Raw genomic sequence first — 27,687 nt, forward strand, 5'->3', positions numbered from 1 at the left:
AATTTAAAGCAGCTGAGTGATTTTATTTTGTTTGCATGTTCTAAAATCTCTTGTCATCAATTCATGTCCATGCTAAAAATGCAATTGGGAAAAAGAAAAAAAGAAAGAAAAAATGTTCCAGTGCAGTGTTTCAAACCAGGGCGTTAAGTCATAGTATTGAAGTCATCGAAACTACCTTTAATCCAGGGTAGTTCATTCATGGTGATGGCAAAGCGTGTCAAGTTATATCTTGTAGGAAACTGGGGTGGCTTGCTCCTCTTCCAAAGCAACTGGGCATCAGGTCAAGACTCCAGTCCTTTTCCCTTCCCAGAACAATTTCCATCCACATAATGATACGAACCTAGGACGACCTGCTCCTAAACCCGTATTATATTAGCCCGGATCTTTAATTAAGTTCAAGTTCTAATGGAATGGACCTCAACCCCTAACCAACCTGTGGTTAGAAACCTTGGTATAATGTAGACGCCACAATAGGGGATGGAAAACCTATTGATAAGTCAAGCTAAAACAACCAATCCTCTAATGGTGTTTTAGGTGTTCTCAAAGAACAAAGAGATAATTAATCTCACAAGTATTTTCTTAATCAAATCAAAGTTTCAAGTTATATTATTAATGAAAAATAAGCCTTTAAATAGGCTTTGAAAGAAACAAAATAAACCCTAAAAATCCTAGGAAAAACCGGCCACACAATGAAGAAGTCTACCATGGCCGAAACTTTCCTTTTCCTAATCTAATTTGGATTAATTAATTCCTTTATTTTGAATTAGGAATTAATTAATTTACAATGAAAATAATAAAATAATAACTTTCCTAATCTTATTTGTCCAGAAAATAAATAAATAGAAACTAAAAATAATGGTAGTTTCCTAAAACAAAAAGTAGAATAAAATTAGGAAACTAAAATACTAGCTTTTTTTGATCAAGTTGACTTTGATCAATCTTTGACCTCTTTGAGCTTCAAATCAGCTTCTAGATGCTTTGTAGGATGCCAAATAAGCTGAATATGAAGTCCCACACGTTGCCCATGCTTGGAAAAATAAGAAAAGGCTAAAACAGTAAAATACAGTAAAGCCAGCAAGCAATACAGCAAATTCGGCCAAATTGTTGAGGCTGTCCGTACAAGCCCTTTTTGATTGCATTTGAGGCTGCTTTAACTTGATTCCATGACCTCTTAGGCATATGTATTGAACCCATAAAGCATTGGAACCATTTCATGCTTCCCGGACTCCAAAAATGTATCAAAACCGTCACCCGGGTTTGTATCGGCTTCCACCACTTGGATGCTTCGAATAGGCTTTGTATCTTCAAGTATGAACAAGCTCTGTTGAGATTGATTAACCTCTGTATAAATACTCCCAGGTTGCCTTTAAATCTCTTAATTGGAGCTCTTTTGATTGGTCTAGTCTTCATCCGTGTCGAGTCAGCACCCTAGCGGGTTATCGGTTGAGCGGGCTCGGGCGGAATCACATCATTCCCCTCCTCTTGAAAAGGATTTGTCCTCAAATCAAGATCATCACCTGCAGCAAAAGGAGTTAAATCAGCAACATTAAATGCAGCACTCATGTTATACTCACCCGGTAAATCAAGCTTGTAGGCATTCTTGTTATTCTGCTCCAAAACTTGAAAAAGTCCATCCGTAGGCGGCATGAGCTTTGACTTTCTTTGTTTGGGAAACCTTTCCTTTCGTAAGTGAAACCAAACCAATTCTCCTGGGTCAAACACTATTACAACAAAATCTAGAAATACATGCTCATTATGGTAAACATTACACTTTTTAAAGTTAGCAAACAATATTTCCCAAATTTTCAAATTGCCACTAAGTAAAGCTCTCAACAATGCAGATAAAGTTCTATTCAATAAAGACATCTTTAAATAAGTATCCTTAAAATTCATGGTCAGCAATGATTTCTTATTCATAATTACTTTATTAACATCACCAAAGCTAAGATAAAAATTTATATTTTTCCTTTCTTGTCTTCCTTTTCCTTTCTCACTCACGGCCATCTCACCTTCCTCACTCTTGGCTTTTGCACCAAATTTCTCACTCTTGGTTTTATTAAAATTTTTCCACACAACCTGAGTATTAGAAGACTTACCTTGGACAGCAAGCTCACCTTTTCCCTCTTGAATGAATGGTAGTCCACTTGGAATTTCATTTAGGAAGACATCTCCAAATTCCTTCAAAAGATAAATCATTGAACTTGGCAATTCAAGTTCTTCAAAGTTAGTTTGATCATTAAAATAATTTTCTTTGTAAAGCATGACCAGCAAAGGTTTCTTACACTCAATAACCTTATTAATATCTCCTAAACTCAAATAAAAATTCTGGTTTTTCCTCTCTTTTCTTTCTTTCCTTTTTCTTTCCTCGGTTTGGCTCTCATTGGCGGAAATTTCCAGTTTTTTTATGCTCTCGGGTTTGCTCTCTTTTCTCACCTCTCTCTCGGCTTTCTCTTGGTCTTTCCACTCAATATGAACCTTAGAAACCTTACCTTGGTCAGCAACCTCTATCTTACCTTCTTGAATGGATGGTGAAGCCGTTGGTGCCATGCTTGCTTTTTCCTTGAGCTTTTCGGCTTCTCTCCTTTGTTGCATTTGTAATTCTTTCCTCGGTTTGGCTCTCATTGGCGGAAATTTCCAGTTTTTTTATGCTCTCGGGTTTGCTCTCTTTTCTCACCTCTCTCTCGGCTTTCTCTTGGTCTTTCCACTCAATATGAACCTTAGAAACCTTACCTTGGTCAGCAACCTCTATCTTACCTTCTTGAATGGATGGTGAAGCCGTTGGTGCCATGCTTGCTTTTTCCTTGAGCTTTTCGGCTTCTCTCCTTTGTTGCATTTGTAATTGGTCCTTGTAAACCTCTTTAGGAGATAATGGTTCCAGCTTGATCTTCTTCCCTTTAAACCTGAAAACAATACCATTTTCTCGACCAAAATGAGTAGCATCTTTATCAAATTGCCATGGTCTACCTAATAGTATATGTCCAGCAATCATAGGCACAATATCACATAAAACTACATCCTCATATCTACCTATATTAAATTTTACTTTGGCTTGTTTGTTTACTTTCATCTCACCACTATCATTAAGCCATTGTAATCTATAAGGTTCTGGATGTTTAATTGTTTTCAAACCTAATTTATCAACTACAAGATTACTTATCACATTAGTACAACTCCCACTATCTATAATCATGCTACAAATTTTACCTTGTATTTCGCAGCGAGTGTAGAAGATGTTTTCTCTTTGTATCTGTTCTTCATCTTTGTAGACAGCAAGTACTCTCCTTGAAACCAAGCTCAACTCGGCTTTAGATGTATCTACAGGTTCGGTCTCATCTTCATTACAATCCTCCTCTTGCTCGGTTTCAGCCCCACTTTCTTCACTTGCGGATTCCAGCTCACCATCACCCTTTAATACCATGATTCTTCTATTTGGGCATTGGCTGGATATGTGTCCTCTTCCTTGGCACTTAAAACAAATTATTTCTCTAGATTTTTGAGGTTTAGGATCAGATTTTATCTCACCTCTAAGTGCTTGGACAGATTTGGTCTTGACCTCCCTTCTTGGCCGGTTGGTAGATTCGTCTCCTAATTTCGGCCTCAACTTGTTTTCATAAGTGGAATTGTTTTTCCAGCCACTTGAACTTGTCCTTCCACTGCTAGAAACTCCTCCAAACCGTGTACTAACACCCCTCCTCTTGAATTGGTTCTCAAGTTTGATGGCTACATGCAACATCTCCTCCAATTCCAAGTATTGTTGTAATTCAAGTTGGTTGGCAATGTCACGGTTTAACCCTCCAAGAAATCTTGCCATTGTTGCCTCTCTATCCTCCCTCATGTTTAGCCTCATCATTAACATCTCCATCTCTTTGTAATAATCCTCCACGGACCTACTTCCTTGAGACAAAGATTGAAGCCTTTGATGCAGCAACCTTTGGTAATGGGATGGCACAAACCGCTTCCTCATGACTCCTTTCATTTGTCGCCATGTTGTAATTAAGTCTTCACCAACCCTCCTTCGGGTGCTTTGCTCATTTATCCACCATTGGAGTGCATAATGGCCAAACTCCATTGCTGCCATCTTCACCTTCTTACCTTCCGAATAGTTGTGGCAGTCAAAAATCATCTCCATTTTCTCTTCCCACTCCAAATAAGCTTCAGGATCACTTTTACCCATAAAAGGTGGGATATTAACCTTGATATTTCCCAAATCTTCATCTGTATCCTCCCTCCTATATCTCCCACGGCCAGCTCTATCTTGGACAGCAAAGGTTTCGTCCATACCTTCCTCAAAGTCACCGTCCAATGGCTCCTCATCAAATTCCTCTCTCGGCCTCTCGCGACCTCCTCGTCCTCGGCCTCGTCCTCCATGGAATTCTTGCCTATTTCTTGTATTCGGCCTTCCTTGTGAGGCTTCTAATCTTCCCACTCTTCGGTTTACATGCTCAAATTGAGCACTCATCCGCTGTATTGATTCCAAAATAGTTCTCAAGTCCACTTGGTCTCCACTTCCGGTAGCTCGGTCATCGCCATGGAATGCTACGGACTCTTCCTCATTGATCCTCAAGGGTGGATCCCCTCTTCTTATTCTAGAATCTGCCATGTTAGTAAAATATTGCAAAAATAAAATAAATCCTCACAATATTCACTCCCTCACGTGTTTCACTCAAACAAGGTCTCAACACTCGTGTTTGCACACTAGTTTCGGCTTTTACCCTCTTTTAAGCTCACACACTCTTGCCTTTTTCCACTCAATGAATTATCTCAAAGTTCTAATTAAAACACCCACAAAAACAGCAATTAGATCACTAGTATATTTTAATTAAACTTATCAACAAAACAGTAGCAAAAAGTAGGCAATACCGAAAGAATCCAACAAATCCTAATTTTTCGGCTTTCTAGACAAGAAAACGCAAAATAATGGGAAAACGTTGGAATTTTTGAAAACTGCACCAGATGGTAGTAGATTATGAGTTCAAGAATAAAATTCCAGGAAAAGAAATTCAAATACGATCAAGAATCAAAGAGAACAAAAATATAGAAAAGTGTTGGTTGTTGTTCTTGTAATTCAAGTTTTGTATCAATTCCTTTAACTAATTTTAATCCAAAAAAATTTAATCACCCAAAATCCAAATATCCAGCAGCAAGAATAATTTCCCAGCAACTCAAATATTGAATAAATAATCAAAAACCAGCAGCTCCAACAAATTTCCAGCAAACAAATCAAACTCCAACAAACTGAAATTTTTTTTTTTTTTTTTTATCCGACTTTACCTCTTCTTTCTCTTTTTTTTTTTCTTTTTTTTTTTTTTTCACTCACAGAACATAAACAACTGCAGTAGCAAGAATAATGACCAAAATTGCAATTCCAACTCCAAAACAAACACCAAACCGTGACCTCCAAATAAACAAAATGTGCAGTTTTTTTTTTTTTTAAATGTTGCCGCAAACTTCTTTTTTTTTTTTCTTGTTTTCTTTTTTTTTTTTTTGAATATATGAATGCAAATATTTAAGACTAAAACAGCAAAGAAAAATCAACAAAAACCAAATTAACAAGAACAATGATAAAAGACAACCAACAAACTAGGAAACAAAAATACGATAAAACTAGGAAATCCTAACTCAACTAGGAATGAATTTTTTTTTTTTTTTAAGATGCTGAACGTGTATAGGATGGATGCAACCTTAACCTAATGCTAAAATTGTAGAATAACACAAAAACAAATAAAGCAAATAAAGATAGATCAAACCTGAATAAAATTTAGCTCTGATACCAAATGATACGAACCTAGGACGACCTGCTCCTAAACCCGTATTATATTAGCCCGGATCTTTAATTAAGTTCAAGTTCTAATGGAATGGACCTCAACCCCTAACCAACCTGTGGTTAGAAACCTTGGTATAATGTAGACGCCACAATAGGGGATGGAAAACCTATTGATAAGTCAAGCTAAAACAACCAATCCTCTAATGGTGTTTTAGGTGTTCTCAAAGAACAAAGAGATAATTAATCTCACAAGTATTTTCTTAATCAAATCAAAGTTTCAAGTTATATTATTAATGAAAAATAAGCCTTTAAATAGGCTTTGAAAGAAACAAAATAAACCCTAAAAACCCTAGGAAAAACCGGCCACACAATGAAGAAGTCTACCTTGGCCGAAACTTTCCTTTTCCTAATCTAATTTGGATTAATTAATTCCTTTATTTTGAATTAGGAATTAATTAATTTACAATGAAAATAATAAAATAATAACTTTCCTAATCTTATTTTTCCAGAAAATAAATAAATAGAAACTAAAAATAATGGTAGTTTCCTAAAACAAAAAGTAGAATAAAATTAGGAAACTAAAATACTAGCTTTTTTTGATCAAGTTGACTTTGATCAATCTTTGACCTCTTTGAGCTTCAAATCAGCTTCTAGATGCTTTGTAGGATGCCAAATAAGCTGAATATGAAGTCCCACACGTTGCCCATGCTTGGAAAAATAAGAAAAGGCTAAAACAGTAAAATACAGTAAAGCCAGCAAGCAATACAGCAAATTCGGCCAAATTGTTGAGGCTGTCCGTAAAAGCCCTTTTTGATTGCATTTGAGGCTGCTTTAACTTGATTCCATGACCTCTTAGGCATATGTATTGAACCCATAAAGCATTGGAACCATTTCATGCTTCCCGGACTCCAAAAATGTATCAAAACCGTCACCCGGGTCTGTATCGGCTTCCACCACTTGGATGCTTCGAATAGGCTTTGTATCTTCAAGTATGAACAAGCTCTGTTGAGATTGATTAACCTCTGTATAAATACTCCCAGGTTGCCTTTAAATCTCTTAATTGGAGCTCTTTTGATTGGTCTAGTCTTCATCCGTGTCGAGTCAGCACCCCAGCGGGTTATCGGTTGAGCGGGCTCGGGCGGAATCACATCACATAATGCATGCTCTCATCCCATTTTCCAAATAGTATTGCTATCATTTTTCCATTTCTATCTTGAACTAAACCATGTACCTGACCGAAAAAGAAAACAACAATAATTTTAAAAGAACAATCCTTAAGCTTGTTAACAATATTATAGTACTTATTAATAGAATCTATACCCTCAATTCATTCTATTCACCCAAAAATAGAATCCGTTGGTTTGATGTATTTATCTATTTAAAAAAAAAAAACAGCTTTCTTCTAGAAGCAAAATAAAACCAAAGGGGTAAGAAAATGATCCATCTCCGCCTCTCATAATGCATACATATTGTTCTTGCAGATAACTTCAACTCCCATAAAGGATTAACTAATAAAAATTTCTGTTGCTATCAACTCCAACCCCTTTGGAGGATTCGAAGTTGGTATCATCATATTTAGAAACTAAAGGAATTATATATCCAATATAATGGGATTATAAGCTATCCAGACTTTATTATCTATTAGGCTTTCAAAAAAATAAAATAAAATAAAATAAATCCTTTGTCAACAAATATGGAGAGAGATTTCAATTATTTGATAGCCTCCACCTAGTATAATTTCAGTCAAATTAAATTAAAGTTATTAAACAACATAATTATATCTCATTCCACAAAGAAACAAACCAAACAATTGAAGAAGTTATGCCAAATTACGTTCCTAGAGAAAAAAAATTGCCATGCTTTTTTTCAGTCATCCAAGAAGACCTCCAAATATCCATATAAAACTATATGCAAGTAAAGCATTTGAAAATTAAAAGATAAAGAAAGAATACCTGGTGAGGATTTTGGTCAATGATAGATTGCTCCTTGAATTTCAGCTTGCAAGAATAGTTATGATTCCCTTGTATATGCATTGTACCACGGTGGTCACAATAGAGCTTTCCCAATATAAGGTTGTTAATTGATGTTGTAACCTGGCAGAAAAAAGAATAGAAACACAACAAAGAATAAATAATATAAAAAATATTTCTTTTTAACCAAAAAGAAAAGAAAAGGGAATATTAGTCGAATCATTAGTCATTACCTTACTCCATTGAAAGATTTCTCTGTCGTTAAATTCCACCGTTAAAAGAACAGCATGATCAAGCTGAATTGAGTGACCCTAAAATTTACTCTTCAAATTGCTATCACCCCAAAATTTCCATCCTTTACCCTCACAGTGGCAAGCAACAATCATAGGATGATGACTGACCTGACACCAAAAGATGAAGAATATTCAGTATGTATGCAGGTTTTGAATGTCCAGAGTCTGTTAAAGGAAGTATACAAGATAGATTAAACCTAGGTACCATTTGTTCTTCCTCCTTTCCTCCCTCACAATATAGTACTTATAGGGCTACTTTTTATAGAGGATTATGCTAAATTCAGCTATTGCTAGCTATATATTCTACACTGTTTTGGTTGAGATAGTCATCTTTAGGTGAAAATAATTATCGGTCTTAATATCATAAAAATAAGCATGAACTTCCTTTTCTCTCACAATAACTCCTATTGCTCTCTCCAAAATTTATAAAGCTATCCTTTTTATTGTCACTGCAGCACATACTTCCTATCCTCACAATCTTGCCATTGTTGCCTCTCTATCCTCCCTCATGTTTAGCCTCATCATTAACATCTCCATCTCTTTGTAATAATCCTCCACGGACCTACTTCCTTGAGACAAAGATTGAAGCCTTTGATGCAGCAACCTTTGGTAATGGGATGGCACAAACCGCTTCCTCATGACTCCTTTCATTTGTCGCCATGTTGTAATTAAGTCTTCACCAACCCTCCTTCGGGTGCTTTGCTCATTTATCCACCATTGGAGTGCATAATGGCCAAACTCCATTGCTGCCATCTTCACCTTCTTACCTTCCGAATAGTTGTGGCAGTCAAAAATCATCTCCATTTTCTCTTCCCACTCCAAATAAGCTTCAGGATCACTTTTACCCATAAAAGGTGGGATATTAACCTTGATATTTCCCAAATCTTCATCTGTATCCTCCCTCCTATATCTCCCACGGCCAGCTCTATCTTGGACAGCAAAGGTTTCGTCCATACCTTCCTCAAAGTCACCGTCCAATGGCTCCTCATCAAATTCCTCTCTCGGCCTCTCGCGACCTCCTCGTCCTCGGCCTCGTCCTCCATGGAATTCTTGCCTATTTCTTGTATTCGGCCTTCCTTGTGAGGCTTCTAATCTTCCCACTCTTCGGTTTACATGCTCAAATTGAGCACTCATCCGCTGTATTGATTCCAAAATAGTTCTCAAGTCCACTTGGTCTCCACTTCCGGTAGCTCGGTCATCGCCATGGAATGCTACGGACTCTTCCTCATTGATCCTCAAGGGTGGATCCCCTCTTCTTATTCTAGAATCTGCCATGTTAGTAAAATATTGCAAAAATAAAATAAATCCTCACAATATTCACTCCCTCACGTGTTTCACTCAAACAAGGTCTCAACACTCGTGTTTGCACACTAGTTTCGGCTTTTACCCTCTTTTAAGCTCACACACTCTTGCCTTTTTCCACTCAATGAATTATCTCAAAGTTCTAATTAAAACACCCACAAAAACAGCAATTAGATCACTAGTATATTTTAATTAAACTTATCAACAAAACAGTAGCAAAAAGTAGGCAATACCGAAAGAATCCAACAAATCCTAATTTTTCGGCTTTCTAGACAAGAAAACGCAAAATAATGGGAAAACGTTGGAATTTTTGAAAACTGCACCAGATGGTAGTAGATTATGAGTTCAAGAATAAAATTCCAGGAAAAGAAATTCAAATACGATCAAGAATCAAAGAGAACAAAAATATAGAAAGGTGTTGGTTGTTGTTCTTGTAATTCAAGTTTTGTATCAATTCCTTTAACTAATTTTAATCCAAAAAAATTTAATCACCCAAAATCCAAATATCCAGCAGCAAGAATAATTTCCCAGCAACTCAAATATTGAATAAATAATCAAAAACCAGCAGCTCCAACAAATTTCCAGCAAACAAATCAAACTCCAACAAACTGAAATTTTTTTTTTTTTTTTTATCCGACTTTACCTCTTCTTTCTCTTTTTTTTTTTCTTTTTTTTTTTTTTTTCACTCACAGAACATAAACAACTGCAGTAGCAAGAATAATGACCAAAATTGCAATTCCAACTCCAAAACAAACACCAAACCGTGACCTCCAAATAAACAAAATGTGCAGTTTTTTTTTTTTTTAAATGTTGCCGCAAACTTCTTTTTTTTTTTTCTTGTTTTCTTTTTTTTTTTTTTGAATATATGAATGCAAATATTTAAGACTAAAACAGCAAAGAAAAATCAACAAAAACCAAATTAACAAGAACAATGATAAAAGACAACCAACAAACTAGGAAACAAAAATACGATAAAACTAGGAAATCCTAACTCAACTAGGAATGAATTTTTTTTTTTTTTTAAGATGCTGAACGTGTATAGGATGGATGCAACCTTAACCTAATGCTAAAATTGTAGAATAACACAAAAACAAATAAAGCAAATAAAGATAGATCAAACCTGAATAAAATTTAGCTCTGATACCAAATGATACGAACCTAGGACGACCTGCTCCTAAACCCGTATTATATTAGCCCGGATCTTTAATTAAGTTCAAGTTCTAATGGAATGGACCTCAACCCCTAACCAACCTGTGGTTAGAAACCTTGGTATAATGTAGACGCCACAATAGGGGATGGAAAACCTATTGATAAGTCAAGCTAAAACAACCAATCCTCTAATGGTGTTTTAGGTGTTCTCAAAGAACAAAGAGATAATTAATCTCACAAGTATTTTCTTAATCAAATCAAAGTTTCAAGTTATATTATTAATGAAAAATAAGCCTTTAAATAGGCTTTGAAAGAAACAAAATAAACCCTAAAAACCCTAGGAAAAACCGGCCACACAATGAAGAAGTCTACCTTGGCCGAAACTTTCCTTTTCCTAATCTAATTTGGATTAATTAATTCCTTTATTTTGAATTAGGAATTAATTAATTTACAATGAAAATAATAAAATAATAACTTTCCTAATCTTATTTTTCCAGAAAATAAATAAATAGAAACTAAAAATAATGGTAGTTTCCTAAAACAAAAAGTAGAATAAAATTAGGAAACTAAAATACTAGCTTTTTTTGATCAAGTTGACTTTGATCAATCTTTGACCTCTTTGAGCTTCAAATCAGCTTCTAGATGCTTTGTAGGATGCCAAATAAGCTGAATATGAAGTCCCACACGTTGCCCATGCTTGGAAAAATAAGAAAAGGCTAAAACAGTAAAATACAGTAAAGCCAGCAAGCAATACAGCAAATTCGGCCAAATTGTTGAGGCTGTCCGTAAAAGCCCTTTTTGATTGCATTTGAGGCTGCTTTAACTTGATTCCATGACCTCTTAGGCATATGTATTGAACCCATAAAGCATTGGAACCATTTCATGCTTCCCGGACTCCAAAAATGTATCAAAACCGTCACCCGGGTCTGTATCGGCTTCCACCACTTGGATGCTTCGAATAGGCTTTGTATCTTCAAGTATGAACAAGCTCTGTTGAGATTGATTAACCTCTGTATAAATACTCCCAGGTTGCCTTTAAATCTCTTAATTGGAGCTCTTTTGATTGGTCTAGTCTTCATCCGTGTCGAGTCAGCACCCCAGCGGGTTATCGGTTGAGCGGGCTCGGGCGGAATCACATCACATAATGCATGCTCTCATCCCATTTTCCAAATAGTATTGCTATCATTTTTCCATTTCTATCTTGAACTAAACCATGTACCTGACCGAAAAAGAAAACAACAATAATTTTAAAAGAACAATCCTTAAGCTTGTTAACAATATTATAGTACTTATTAATAGAATCTATACCCTCAATTCATTCTATTCACCCAAAAATAGAATCCGTTGGTTTGATGTATTTATCTATTTAAAAAAAAAAAACAGCTTTCTTCTAGAAGCAAAATAAAACCAAAGGGGTAAGAAAATGATCCATCTCCGCCTCTCATAATGCATACATATTGTTCTTGCAGATAACTTCAACTCCCATAAAGGATTAACTAATAAAAATTTCTGTTGCTATCAACTCCAACCCCTTTGGAGGATTCGAAGTTGGTATCATCATATTTAGAAACTAAAGGAATTATATATCCAATATAATGGGATTATAAGCTATCCAGACTTTATTATCTATTAGGCTTTCAAAAAAATAAAATAAAATAAAATAAATCCTTTGTCAACAAATATGGAGAGAGATTTCAATTATTTGATAGCCTCCACCTAGTATAATTTCAGTCAAATTAAATTAAAGTTATTAAACAACATAATTATATCTCATTCCACAAAGAAACAAACCAAACAATTGAAGAAGTTATGCCAAATTACGTTCCTAGAGAAAAAAAATTGCCATGCTTTTTTTCAGTCATCCAAGAAGACCTCCAAATATCCATATAAAACTATATGCAAGTAAAGCATTTGAAAATTAAAAGATAAAGAAAGAATACCTGGTGAGGATTTTGGTCAATGATAGATTGCTCCTTGAATTTCAGCTTGCAAGAATAGTTATGATTCCCTTGTATATGCATTGTACCACGGTGGTCACAATAGAGCTTTCCCAATATAAGGTTGTTAATTGATGTTGTAACCTGGCAGAAAAAAGAATAGAAACACAACAAAGAATAAATAATATAAAAAATATTTCTTTTTAACCAAAAAGAAAAGAAAAGGGAATATTAGTCGAATCATTAGTCATTACCTTACTCCATTGAAAGATTTCTCTGTCGTTAAATTCCACCGTTAAAAGAACAGCATGATCAAGCTGAATTGAGTGACCCTAAAATTTACTCTTCAAATTGCTATCACCCCAAAATTTCCATCCTTTACCCTCACAGTGGCAAGCAACAATCATAGGATGATGACTGACCTGACACCAAAAGATGAAGAATATTCAGTATGTATGCAGGTTTTGAATGTCCAGAGTCTGTTAAAGGAAGTATACAAGATAGATTAAACCTAGGTACCATTTGTTCTTCCTCCTTTCCTCCCTCACAATATAGTACTTATAGGGCTACTTTTTATAGAGGATTATGCTAAATTCAGCTATTGCTAGCTATATATTCTACACTGTTTTGGTTGAGATAGTCATCTTTAGGTGAAAATAATTATCGGTCTTAATATCATAAAAATAAGCATGAACTTCCTTTTCTCTCACAATAACTCCTATTGCTCTCTCCAAAATTTATAAAGCTATCCTTTTTATTGTCACTGCAGCACATACCATAATAATGTCATCAATTTTCCTTTTCAAATTATGTATAGTAATGCTTGAGTGTGATATATGCATTTATATTTAAGATGAAATATGCATACCACATTGTGTCTAGCTTTTAAATACAAATGATTTATATAAAACTAGCCAAAGTGCTCCTAATATGAAATTTGTTTGAAGCAGAACTATAGGTTAGTGTTTGAAGGCTCACCAAACCTCCTTTTATAAGGAATCCCATTGGACTGAGCTTCAAATCATAGTTTCTCCTATTTCCATGCCCTAACAAAAAAAAAAAAAAAACATTGCATGGGTTTTGAAAATTTTTTGAAGCAATACCTGATTTAAGTGAGAAATTGATGAGAAATTATAGGAGATACCCGAGGACAATGTAGCTTGAAATTGCCATGGTTCAGACAAAATGTCAGAAACAAAAGAGAAAAGAAGAACAAGAAAGATAAAAAATGGGGAGGGAAACGAAAAGTTATAATGTGTATTTTTTTTTTCTTATGAAATGAAGACTAACTCGAAATGCTTCTTTTGTGTTGGAATTTTGATCGTGCCCTCACTTTGGTCTGTAAGCGAAAGCACAACAGTGTTCTCCACCAGGTTTTCGCCACACAACCACTGCCGATTTCCAAAAAGTGCGAACCTTCTCGAATCCTTAATCGGAGACTTGAGGTTGCTTCTCTCCATCTTCGATTCAAATGGTGCTAACCTTTCTTTGCCTCCGATTGCTAGCAACGACCTGATTCTCTCTCACTTTCTCTTCCTCTTTTCTTCGTGCTCCGTCCAGGTTAGAGAAAAACTCGAATACGTCTCATTAATTTTTTCTTTTTCTTTTTTATTTGAAAGGGTAATCTAGGAATATTGAAAAATTAAAGGGCAAAACAAAAACATTTGAGATGAGAAGGGCAAATATCCTTATAGTCTTTTAGATAAGGGTATTGGACCAAATTCCCCATTAAATTATGACCATGGAATTTAGGCCGAACATTTCCAATGTGTCCTAAAACGCAAAGACAAAATGTTTTGGAAATAGTAAAAATAAATCATTATGTCAAGGAACTCATAGGGTGTATTTGGTATGATGTATTAGGAGGTATCAGGATGGATTGTATTAGGTAATACCATATTTGGTATGGGAAGATATGCGAAGGGTATTGTATTATATAATAACCTTCCGTGTTTTTTAGGAACGCAATGGTGTATTACCTAATGCATTTCTTTTTGGCTATATAACCTAATACAACTCAGCTTATGCACTGATCCTGCTTTTCCTCCCCAAGTTTCTGTCTTTGGTAAGTCTTCACCAATTCTTTTTTCTTTTTTTTTGTTTGTTCTCATATCTCATCTATCTGCAATTTGTCTTCACCAATTTCACCCAATTTTTTTTTCTTGTCTTCAATAAACCATCAGGTTGATGGTTTTTATATTATTTTTTTCTTACTCTCATCTTAAATTTTTTTCCTTCTTTCTATTCGTTAATTACAAGGAAAAAGCAGAACTACACCTGATTTATCTTCTCCTAACCTCTATAATCAATTACAATAAGTCTTCTCAATTTTTTTTCCTTCTTCATGGTCGATTGCTGATATGCTTATCTGTGTGTTGTTTGCTTGTTTTTATTTTTATGCTTGTATGTTTCTTTTCCTTTCATGGCCGACTGGGTTGCAACCAAATTTTTTTTTCCCCTTTTCATAACCATGAAAATTAAGCTTTTTTTTCTCAAACAAACCATTTGATATCTGTGTGTGTGAGAGCCAATGTGTCCTAAAACACAAAGACAAAATGTTTTTGGAAATAGTAAAAATAATCATTATGTCGGAGGAACTTAAGGGTTTTCTTATGTCTGTGGTTTCCTAGGTCCTTGAGTTTCTTTTTATTATCCTTATACTCTAGCCATGTCCTTATTCTATCCGTCTATGTTTCTTGCTACTTTGTAGTTTGTACTCGGGATGTATTTATTTATTTATTTATTGTTATTATTTTATATAACAAAGATAACATTGATATGTAAAAACTTAAATTTCATAATGGGATTTATTGGAAAAAGTAATGGATCAGTTGATGTTATACTTATAAATTTATAATTTTTTTTACAAGTCAAAATCTGGAAATGAACATTAGGATGCGCATGGATATTCACGAAATTGGAAATTAAGATTCATATTTTGAGCATGCAACTCTATGTTGGGTATGGCATAGACAATATAGTAACTACCACGCAAAATAACTAAAATTCCTCTGCATTTGCTCTCTTTTTCAAAGATCCAGGCTTTAACCACCATAAATGCCTTTTCTTTAGTCAATTTGAATGCTATTAGAATTTGTCATGGTTTTTTTTCCCACCCTATTTTCTTTATTTAGAAGTTCTAATTTACTTATTGTCAAAATTACATATATTTGGTTATTTTTGTTATTGGATTATTGTGTCAGCTTTGGTTTGTTCTATTTGTAACTAGATACACCATAGAGATGATTCATATAACATTTTGGGTGTCCTAACTTAGCACCCATATAAAAAGAATCAATGGGAATAGCTAAGGTTGAGGAAGATCTATATTTGATACATTGAGTTCTTGCTTGATTAGCAAACCCAATTTCTTTTCAAAATTGTCCTCTAAAATTGGCATTTCTACTGGGGAATTGAGTAAATTATGTGACAATACTATTAAAATATTAAAATCTAAAAAGATACTTACAACCTTCTATATGTACTCTCTTTTCAAAACATTGGGGAGCTGTTTTTTTAGTTTCTAACACATCTTTCTTTAACATTTACCATTCAAAAAGTCATTTCTCTAATCAAGACACTTTGGTGCTGCTTCTTTTTTTTTTCTTTTTTTTTTTTAAAAAAAAAGTCTAACTCTCTTTAATGCTTAACGGTTGAATATTAATGTACAAAACAAATTTCCTTTTGCAAGAAGCTCCAAGAAGATTCAAAAGTTTTGAATATCTTCAACATATGGGGATTGGACCTCTTTCTATCATATACTGTAAGTATAAGTTGTACGTAAGTACATTTACTATAATGCATATGCCATAAACTTGATATGTTATTATTTTATTCTTGTTACTAGATATTCTTTTTCAATGAATGTTTCATTAAACTATGATTTTTTTTTTTTTTGCTTATTCTATATGTTCAAGTTGCATATGTATTTTACACATTTTTTTATAAAAAATTTACAATTTTTTTATATTTTGAAATGTTCTATATATTTTATTGGTTGTTAAGGTTTCTAATCACAAGTTGGTTAGGGGTTAAGGTTTTCATAAAAACTTGAACTTAATTGAAATCCGGACTAATATAATATGGGTTTAGGTGCGAGTCGTCCTAGGTTTGTATCATTTAGTATCAAAGCCGAATTTTGTTCAGATTTGATCTATATTTATTTGCTTTATTTGTTTTTGTGTTAATCTACAATTTTAGCATTAGGCTAAGATTGTTCTTAGTTCATACATGTTCTGCATTAAATTTTTTTTTTCTAGTCAAATTAGGTTTCCTTGTTTTACCGTATTTTTGCTTCCTAGTTCGTTGGTTGTTTTTCATCATTGTTCTTGTTAATTTGGTTTAGTATTGATTTTTCTTTGCTATCTTAATCTTAATTAGTTGTATTCATATATTCAAAAAAAAAAAAAAAAGAAAAAAAGAAAAAAAAAGAGAGTTTTGAAGGCATATTGCATTAAAAAAAAAAAAAAACCTAAAATTGTGCAATTTGTTATTATTGGAGTGAGGTCTCGGGTTTGGTGGAATTTTGGAGTTGGAATTGAAAGTTTTGCTGTTTATTCTTGCTACTAGATTTGTGTTTAAGTTCTGTGAGTGGGAAAAAAAAAGCCGAATAAAAATAAATATTGTTACAAAAGGGCGGTTGTTGTTGCAATTTGGAGTTTGAATTTGTTTGAGCTGGAAATTAGAATTGTGATAGTTGGAGTTGCTAGAAATTCAATTTTGCTATTGGATATTTGAATTTTGAGTGATAAAATTATTTGGATTAAAATTGGTAAAGGATTTGACATAAAACACTTAAATTACAAGAACAACAATCAACAACTATTCCCTATTTTGTTTGAATTGATTCTTGTTCGTTGTTTGAATCTCTTTTCTATATTTCATCCTTGAATTATTGGTTTATTAATATTTTGGTCAGTTTTTTATTCAATTCCAAAAATTTGCTTGTTGATTTACCTTGTTTTTCCTAGAAAAGCCAAGAACTAGGTATTATTAATTCATTCAGTATTGCTTGCTTTTGCTACTGTTTTGTTGATAAGTTTAATTAGAACATACTTGTGATCTAGTTGCTATTTTTTTTTTATGTGTTTTGATTAGAACTTTGAGCTGATTCTTTGAGTGGAAAAAGGCAAGAGAGTGTGAGCTTAAAAGAGGGTTAAAAGTCGAAACTAGTGTGCAAACATGAGTGTTGAAACCATGATTAAGTGAAACATGTAATGGAGTGAATGTAAGGATTTTTGCATTATTTATACTAACATGGTAGATTCAAGAATGAGAAGAGGAGGTAGATCATTTACAATTAATGAAGAGGAATCCGTAGGATTCAAAAGTGCTTCTCAAGCTACGGGAAGTGGAGGTGAACACACAGACATAATGAAGATCATGGAGCAATTACAGTAGATGAATGCTCTCTTTGATCATCTAGATCAAAGGATGGACGGCTAGAAACATCACAAGGTGGGCCGAATCCAGGGTTTGATGAACATGGTGGCTAAGGTCAAGGTCGAGGAAGTCGCGGTTGACCTAGAGAAGAATTCAGGGATGGTAACTTTGAAGATGATTTTGAAGAGGGAGTAGATGATATTTTTGCTTACTAAGGAAGGTCGATCCGTGGAAGACCAGCAAGAAATGAGGATGATGATCTTGGAAATATTAAGATCAACACACCACCGTTTATGGGAAAAAGTGATCCGGAGGCTTACCTAGAGTGGGAAGAGCGAATGGAGATAATATTCGATTGTCATAACTATTCGGAGACTAAGAAGGTGAAAGTGGCAGCTATGGAATTTGGAATTATGCACTCCAATGGAGGAAAAATGAGCAAAGTACCTAAAGAAAAGTTGGAGAGGTACCTATTACTATTTAGCGACAAATGAAACGAGCTGCATCAAAGACTCCAATCATCAACACAAGGTAGTAGTATCGTGGAGGATTATTAAAAGGAGATGGAGATGCTCATGATGAGATTGAGCATGAATCAAGATAAAGAAGCAACCATGGCACGGTTTCTAGGTGGGTTAAATCGAGAGATAGCCAATCAATTGGAATTACAACAATATGAGGAATTGGAAGAGATGTTGCATGTGGCTATCAAACTTGAGAATCAATTCAAGAGGAGGGGTACAAGCTCATGGTTTGGAGGAGTTACAAACAGCAGGAGGTCAAATCCTAGTACTAGGAGAAGCAATCCTGTCTATGATTCAAAGCCAAAGCTGAAGTAAGGTGAAAAGAGTACCAATCGGCCAAGGAGAGATGATAGGGCCGAACCTACTTAAGCACACAAATCTGAAGGTAAATCCAATAGTAAACCTTCAAGAACTAGAGATATTGTTTACTTTAAATGCCAGGGCTGAGGACATCTTGCCAACTAATGCCCAAATAGAAGAATCATGGTGTTGAAGGATAATGGCGAGTTGGAATCCGATAGTGATGAAGTTGAAAATTGAGATCGAGCATGAAGAGGAAGAACTTGAAGATGAAGCTAAGACCTTAAATGCTTCACATGCCGAGTTTGGTGTCTAGGAGAGTCTTGATCATGTACAAAGATGAGGTTCAAATTCAAAGAGAGAATATCTTCCACACTCGTTGTGAAATTCAAGATAAGATTTGTAGTATGATAATTGATAGTGGAAGTTATGCAAATGTAATTAGTAATGTTGTGGTGGAAAAATTAGGATCAGCAGCAATTAAACATCCCGAACTAGATAGGTTATAATGGCTTAATGATAGTGGTGAAATGAAAGTAAACAAACAGCCAAAGTAAAATTTAGCATTGATAAATATGTGGATGTTGTTTAATGTGATATTGTGCTTATGCATGCTGGATATGTTTTAGGTAAACCATGGCAATTTGATAAAGATACTATACATTATAGTCGAAAGAACACTATTGTTTTTAGATTTAAAGGTAAAAAGCTTAAGCTGGAACCATTAACTCCTAAGGAGGTATTTAGAGACCAACTTCAAATACAACAAAGGAGGGAGGTCGAAAGCTCAAAGAAAGAACAAGTATAGCACCTACGGCTTTAACAGCCATTCAAGGGGGCAAGGTCAAACATGATCAACCAGGTATGATTTCTAGAACTTAAATTGAGTGGAAAAACCAAGGCAAACCTGAGAGTGAGAAGAAACTTGAGAAAGCCGAGAGGAATAGTGAGAAATCCGAGAGTGAAGGAAACAAAGCAATGGCGATGAGAGAGAAAGAAAAAGAGGGGAAAGAGAAGAAAATAAAAAAAATTTATCTTAGCTTTGGAGATGTTAACAAAGCCACATTGAGTAGGAAACCATTGTTCATCATGATTTATAAAGATATATATTTAAATAATCAAGCTAATTCTGAAGAACTTGAATTGCCAAGTTTTATTTCTTTCCTTTTGTAGGAATTTGATAAACTTGATTTTTGCCAAAATAAACTTGTATTTCTAGGATTTGTTGTGATAGTTTTTGACCTAGGAGATTGGATTTAGTTGCACTCAAGAACGGAGAGGTTTCCCAAGCAAAGAAAGTCCAACCTTATGTCGCATGGGGATGGACCTTTTCAAGTTTTGGTGCGGATTAATGAGAATGCTTATAAATTTGATTTATCGGGTGAGTATAATGTTAGTGCTACATTTAATGTTGTTGACTTATCTCCTTTTGCTGCAGGTGATGATTTTGATTTGAGGATAAATTTTTTTCAAGAGGAAGGGAATGATGAGAATATGCCCCGTACCCGCACAACTGACTATCTGCTGGGGTGTTGACCCGTTACGGATGAAGACCGGGCCAATCACTAGGGCTCAAGTAAAGAGATTTAAGGAAAACCTAGCTGCCATTATACAGGGAGTTATCAATTCTCAAAGGGGCTTGTCCATACCCAAAGATATAAAATCTGTTTTTAGCATCCAAGTGGTGGAAGCCGTTATGGATCCGGGTAGCTATTTTAGTGCGAATATCGACTCCAGGTAGCATGGAATGGGTTCCACACTTCTTGAATTCAATTAATATCACTAATAGATTATGGAAACAAGTCAAGGCAAAAGCAAAACCAATCAAAGAAGGCATTTGCACATAGGAGGACTTTTTGGCCTAAATTGCTGGATTTGTTGCTAGCTTTACTGTATTTTATTGATTGACATTTTCTCTTTGTTCCAAGCAAGGGAAACGTATGGGACTCATAAATAATCCTATTTGACATTCTACATGGCATATGGGAGCTGATTTGGAGCCTTTACAAGCTGAAATTTGGTCAAAGTTAGCTTAGTGGTCAAACTAGTCAACTAGTTTCCTAATTTGAGTTTGACTTTTTGTTTCAGGAAATTAGTCTTTAGTCTTTTACTTGGTTTTTATTTATTTATTCGTTGGACATATCAACTTAGGAAAGTTATTATTTTATTATTTCCATTGTAAATTAATTAATTCTTAATTCAAACTAAAGGAATTAATTAATCAAAATTAGAATTAGGAAAGGAATGGAATTTTGACCACAATAGGAAATTGACAATGTATGGCCAGTTTTGTCTTAGTCTTCTAAGGTTTAGTGCTTTGTGACTTTAACCTATTTAAGGGTTATTTTTCAATGAAAATGCATCTTCCATATTATTTAGAAAATTAATTGTGAGATAGAATTCACTTTATTCTCTTTGAACACCTAAAACACAATTGGATAGTGAGTGTTTTAGTTTTGACTTATCAATAGGATATCCATCACCTATTGTTACATCTTCATTATACCAATTTTCTAATCATAGGTTGCTTAGGGGCTAAGGTTTCCATAAAAACTTGAATTTAATTGAGATATGGACTAATATAATACGAGTTTAGGTGCGAGTCGTCCTAGGTTTATATCAAAACTGGATTAGTTTCTATTGTGTTTAGGTGATTTGATGCCGTTTCAGGAGTTATATAAGGAGTACTGTAAGTTGAAGTTTGTTCTGATTCACTGTTTATGTGAGTTGCTTGAGTGGTACGACATTCGCTCTTTGATTGGATTGCTTGAGTTATATTGTATGACATGTATGGTTCTTTCCTTGATTCAATGTGTGTATGTATTGTATGTATGGGAGTTGAATTTCTTTGAGGAGAGGTTGATATGGGATTCCATGTTGTGGGAAGAGGATAAAGGAAATATGGGATAGTATTCCTTAGTTTGTCGTCTCTTATTTTGTTTCTGGAAAATGGACAAGCTCAAGATGTTTCTGCGAATCAATATTAGTAGTAGATAAATATGGAAAATATTGTCCATTAAAAACAACATGTGTGGAGATATAAACTTGATTTGTAGTTGGATGAAAGCAACTAAATCCTTTGTACCGGTGACTATACTTGATGAAGATGCAAGGAAGAGTTTTCTTTGAGAATTTGTTTGCTCATAATTTTGAAGATAAGAATAGCACCTCCAACAAAAAAACTCATAAACTTTGATAATCCAGATGTCTTTTGTACAAACAAAAATATGGAGTTTCAGTTTTGAAAACAAATGATGGCAATTAGTTAATAAGAGATATTGCAGTTAGGAAAGCTTCTACCCATAATTTCAAAGGTACATTGGCATGGAATATCATGGTTAAACCCATCTCTAACATATGCTGATGTTTCCTTTTAGCAATCCCATTATGTTATGGGATTCCTGGAGAAGACAACTAATGAACAATTCCATGCTTAACTAAATGCTCTTTGAAAGTTGATGATGTAAACCCATTTCCTCCATCACTTTGAAGAATTTTGGTATGTCTGTCAAACTGGTCTCTACCACTTTTTGAATTCAAAGCATCCTAATTTTTCCCATAAAAGGGAATAACAAAGTTTATATGGAATAGTCATCAATAAAACAACATAAAAATGATATTTTTGTGTAGATATTACTGGGCTGGCCCTTAAATGTCGCAATGGATCTTTTCCAAAGGAAAGTTTGAAATTTTATTAGATGAGTAAAAAGAAAGTTTGTAACTCTTCCTTAATTGACAACTAGTACAAATACTAAATTTATTTGTCCAACTAGAAACATCAATAACATTATTGGAATGTAAACTTTTCAAAGTATTTAATTTGGGATGTCCCATGAGTTAGTGCCACAAATCCGCAAAAGCCTTTTTTGCAATTAAGGCATGGTGTTTTCCTTCATCTAGTACATATAGTTTTCCTTTCTTATGTTTTGTTGTTATTATTCTTTGGTTGCAATCTTTTATCAAAAAACCATTGGATGAGAATTCAAAGATACAATCATTATCTATAGTTAATTAACTGATAGATAAAAGATTCTTTATCAATTTTGGTACTACTAAAACATTTTGAAAATTTAAACATCCATTTTCAGTTTTAATATTAGCATTGCCAATGTGAGATATTGCAAGATTATTTCTGTTCCCAATATATATACTATCACTACCTTTATAAGGATAAGTGTTGAAGATTTTACAAGTATCATTTATCATACGTATAGTGGCACCTAAATCTACATAGAAGTTAGGATCGAAGTCTTCTGCAATATTGAATGCTGCTAATGCTTTTGGGATATTATCCATAGTGTATGAATTATCAAACCTGTGCCAACAATCTATGGCACTATGGTTAAATTTATCACAGATTTGACAAATAAGCTTACCTTCAGTGTTTCATCCAGGATTGCCTTTAGTATGAAGTCTGAGTTCTGGTTTCTTATTATCCTTAGCTTCACTGAAATTTCTTGCTGGAGTGAGGCCTCTTCCTTTTGAATTGAAACGGCCACCATCATGACCTCCACGACCTTTTCCATGGCCACATTGTCCAAAATAAGCATGATTGTTATCATGTTCTTCATCCTCAATCTCCATCATGTGGCTGTAACTTTGTAATGCTAGGACATATTGGTTCAACGAGGGTAAAATGGCTTTACAAGTATTCCAACTCTGAAATCCCTATAATTATGATTGAGTCTTTGAGCTAATGAAAACACCTTATCTACATTTGAAGCCGGAGCATTAATGGCGGCAAGATTGTCACACATTTGTTTGAATTTTCTCAAGTGTTCATCAATTGAGAGACTTCCTTTCTTAAGTGAAGTAAGTCTGTCCTTAAGAATATGTTCCTATTCTTTTTTTGAAGGTAGCAATTGATCTTCTATGGATTTCCATAGCTAAAAGGCACTATTAATACATACATTCAAACTCAAGATTTCATTAATCATAATGCTAAGTAACCAGGTTGTTAATAGCCCATCACTATTAATCCATGCATTGTGGTTTGGTTTTATAACAAGAACTTCTTTCTCATCATGTAAAAATTCAAATGGTGGTTAACCTTTATTGAGATGATGATAGATTTCAAGACTTCTCACTAATGGAAGGATTTGTGAATGCCAAAGGAGGAAGTTTAAGGCATTTAGATTAATTGAAACCAAACTAGTGCATTGGTGAAATGATTGGATTGTCAAGATGGGTTTAAGTGATGAAAACTTTAGAGCTAATACTTTGTTGCAAAGAGAATTTAGTCTGAGAGTCCGTAGTAGTAGTGATATGTGAAGAATGACATGCTGATACCATGAAGAAGATGATCAATTATATATTGATTTTGGATTGATGAACATTCTTTACAAGATGGATTGAATAAATAGAGAAATAGTATTGAACTAAAATGGAACTAATAACATAATCTTGTATTATAAGGGATTCAAATAAATTCAAATAAGATCAATTAATGTCTTTAAGGACATCCTTTATTAGTGAGATTCTTACAAGATGGATTGAATATACAAAGAAATAGTATTGGACTAAAAAGGGAATTAATAACATAATCTTCTATTATATAGAATTCAAATAAGATCAACTAATGTCTTTTAAGGACATTCTCTATCAGTGGGATTCTTGCCACATAAGAATTTTCCTGCCTTAGTGTTTTATCTTCCCTTGTTTAATGATTGAGTAATCTCTAGTTTTCAATCTTAACAGTGAATGGCGTGTTTGTGTTTATGTTTGACTTCTCTTCTCCTTCATCACCCATATTGAAAGTTCACTAAATTAAGCATGTTTTTTTTTTTTTGTTTTTTTTTTCACCTCTGCGTACGTTTGAAGAATAACCTTTATCTACTTCCTGTTGGAAGAATAAGATAAATTGGAAGCAGATTTCATGTCCAAAATATATAAAGGCACAATTGTTAGATTAACATCAACATTGGGTGATGAATTATTGATTGAACCCAACTCATGCATATCATCATCATCTACCAAGTCTGATAATGGGATTGGAGATTTATGCTTGCATGTATAAAAAAAGAGATGCTTCATTAAAGGCTATGAGATTAGGTGCTTAAGCAATTGATGTCATTTAAGAAGATGGAATGCTAGATACAAACATATACAAGTAATGGGTGCTAGACCTGGATGCAGAATCCATGTAGAATTCATACACAAAATACATAGATATAAATACACATTGCTGAATAAGTATATATGGCATGTAATATTGGATACTGAAGTCTAGATACCTATATTTTATACAAAGTTTATTACTATTAAATACAAATACAGGATACAAGATACATGTGAAATTTATGAATGCATGATGTAATAATACAATGTGGAATGTGAATATAATTTACAAATACTAGATATAAATCCAAATACATGATACATAAAACTATATATTTTTTGTAAATGCTGAATATGAAATACATATTTGTTTATATATATATGCAAAGATAAACATAGAGCATCACAAAGTTTTATGTCAAGTCTATAATCTAGATCTTTGATACCATATGGCAAGAATTGAAATGAAATATTATATATATCAAAGACATAATAAGTGGAGCAGCTAAAGTGCATGCCATATATATATATCTAAGCAGTTGATAGTTAGAATACTCATTCCATGTACAAATGTAGGACACAAACAAAAATAATATGCTAATATGGTGATATACATGCTCAGTTAATTATTCCCTTTTGAAGCCACCATATATGTCTAACATCATTGCCTATAATTTCTGAATCTGAAAATTGTATTCATTACAAGCAAGTTTTATAGAGCCTAATAAAAGTCACATTTATTGGGATCAACAAGAGATGATTGATCCTGTGTAGAATGGAGTGGTTTGCTTCAAGGAAGAATTCATAGCATTCTAAAGGGTTCATTATTTTCTTGATCAAGCTTTTTAATTTACTTATTTGTTTCAAGTTCATTATTTTCTTGATCAAGCTTTTTAATTTACTTATTTGTTGCAAGTATGGATTGTTCAAACATATGCTTTGAAGAATATGAAGACTCCTAGATAGTCTACCCAATTGATCTTCAAATTTAACATCTGATAAAAATGATGCCTAGCATAGGAATCCATGCACTAAGTAAAGAGCTAGCAGAGTAAGCAATAATTAAAAAATCTATTACAAACATATATCATGTGTTAAGTCAGACCACTAAATTTTATCAAATTATACAAGTATAATATCCCTAAACTTAACACTTTTATCTTTTTATACTTGTATGCTTATAGTTTAGAAGTATGGAGATAACTTGTGAATATGCTTATGATTTCTTTTTGGAATTTGGCCATACATATAAGTTGACTTTTAAGCTTTGACTTATCTAGCAATATATATGACGACTAATGTGGGTGGGTGTAAAAGACATTGGCAAGCTACTTGATATCTAATCCAAAAGTGCCTTGTATGGATTGGGGAATGATTCAAATATAATAATAGTCAGTCTCATAATACCGAGGTCTTTGCAAATCAGTTGATTTCAGGGTTCGAAAGAACTCCCAAGTTAAGTATGCTCAAGCAAAAGTAGTCCAAGAACGAGTGACCTCCTAAGAATCTCTGAACAAAAAATTACATACCAAGTATGGTGACGGAGAGTGACTGGTTTGCCAATGGAGGCTTGGGATTACAAAGCCATCATTTTGGGGACTTTTCATTCCCTTGCTTTGTCGTATCAAGCATCCCCTAGCTCAAGGGGGACTAGAAAATGCCTTTTGCTTTCCCCCCTTTACTAGCCTGATAATAGAGGCAAGGTATGAATATATATATATATATATATACACACAAAGCAAGCATCCCCTAGCTTAACGGGGACCAGAAAATGCCTTTTGCTTTCCCCTTTTTACTAGCCTGACAATAGAGGCAAGGTATTAATATATATATATATATATACATATATATACAAATTCATGCTTGGTCTATTATGATTATCTAAAGATGCATACACATATGTGTATATATTGACATTCCTTGTTGGAGGCAAATCTTTTTTTGACATTTTTTTTAATCTCAAAGTCTAATATTTCAAATACATTGATATATCTCTATACACATATGTCTATACATATTCATGCATCTAAAATATGCTTGACAACATATTTTTGCAAAAATCTTCTATACATATTCATGCATCTAAAATATGCATGACAACATGTTTCAGCAAAAATCTTTTATTCATAAAAATTGAGTTATTAAAGCTTACGGTAGGTATGATGCATTATACTTCCTTTTGGAAAAAAAAAATAGTTGTTATGACATTGTTTTCAATTTACATATTTTCACATACTTAGAATGTATGATATACATATATGCATACACATACATTACCAACAAGAGGCATTTATTTGCTTATTTTAATAAAATAATAAGGAAATGAATTTTGTCTAAACTTATATTTTGGGTGCTCATGGGAGGTGAATAGTTATGCACAAAGGATTTGCATAGTACAGAAAGTAAGCATCAAAATATATACTCCAAGGCCTTTAAATACCTTGCAGATAACTAAAACCCAAGAGCATAAATCCAACAAAATGAGTTATTTTATATACCATAAATATTTTATCTGCTAAGGTGATGGTAATAGTAGAAGCTTATGTGATTCTAAGTACCTGGATTGGTGGTGGAAATATACTAAGCTAAAATGGTGAAAATCAGAGGTTTATAGGTTGTATTAGATAACACATGGATAAATTTTGCTTTATTGAGAAAGGACTTAATGATACAACACTAGGCTTAGTTAGTTTGTTTTTATGGACTTTAATTGTCCTTAGCCCATAATTAAAGAAGGCTAATTTTAGTATCCAATTTTGTAATGGAAGGCCCAATATGATACGAACCTAGGACGACCTGCTCCTAAACCCGTATTATATTAGCCCGGATCTTAATTAAGTTCAAGTTCTAATGGAATTGACCTCAACCCCTAACCAACCTGTGGTTAGAAACCTTGGTATAATGTAGACGCCACAATAAGGGATGAAAAACCTATTGATAAGTCAAGCTAAAACAACCAATTCTCTAATGGTGTTTTAGGTGTTCTCAAAGAACAAAGAGATAATTAAT

At 33.8% G+C, this 27,687-nt stretch overlaps 1 protein-coding gene, 1 long non-coding RNA gene and 1 pseudogene across 2 annotated transcripts in view; 1 reads left to right on the forward strand and 2 right to left on the reverse strand.

The window, feature by feature from the left end:
* LOC107422148 (putative lipid-transfer protein DIR1) overlaps window positions 1-27,687 on the forward strand; it is a 324,822-nt gene that overhangs the window by 101,176 nt on the left and 195,959 nt on the right. The gene's annotated exons all lie outside the window — the stretch shown is intronic.
* On the reverse strand, window positions 177-8,141 carry LOC107417215 (oxysterol-binding protein-related protein 1B-like; annotated as a pseudogene).
* On the reverse strand, window positions 11,616-14,032 carry LOC132803314 (uncharacterized). The gene is made up of 6 exons (XR_009638402.1): window positions 13,706-14,032; window positions 13,560-13,574; window positions 13,394-13,461; window positions 12,670-12,832; window positions 12,419-12,559; window positions 11,616-11,697 (listed from the first exon to the last, which is right to left on the reverse strand). It is a non-coding gene; the product is annotated as an uncharacterized LOC132803314 (long non-coding RNA).

Source organism: Ziziphus jujuba, chromosome 3 (assembly GCF_031755915.1).
Source record: "Ziziphus jujuba cultivar Dongzao chromosome 3, ASM3175591v1".
Lineage (NCBI taxonomy): Eukaryota > Viridiplantae > Streptophyta > Magnoliopsida > Rosales > Rhamnaceae > Ziziphus > Ziziphus jujuba.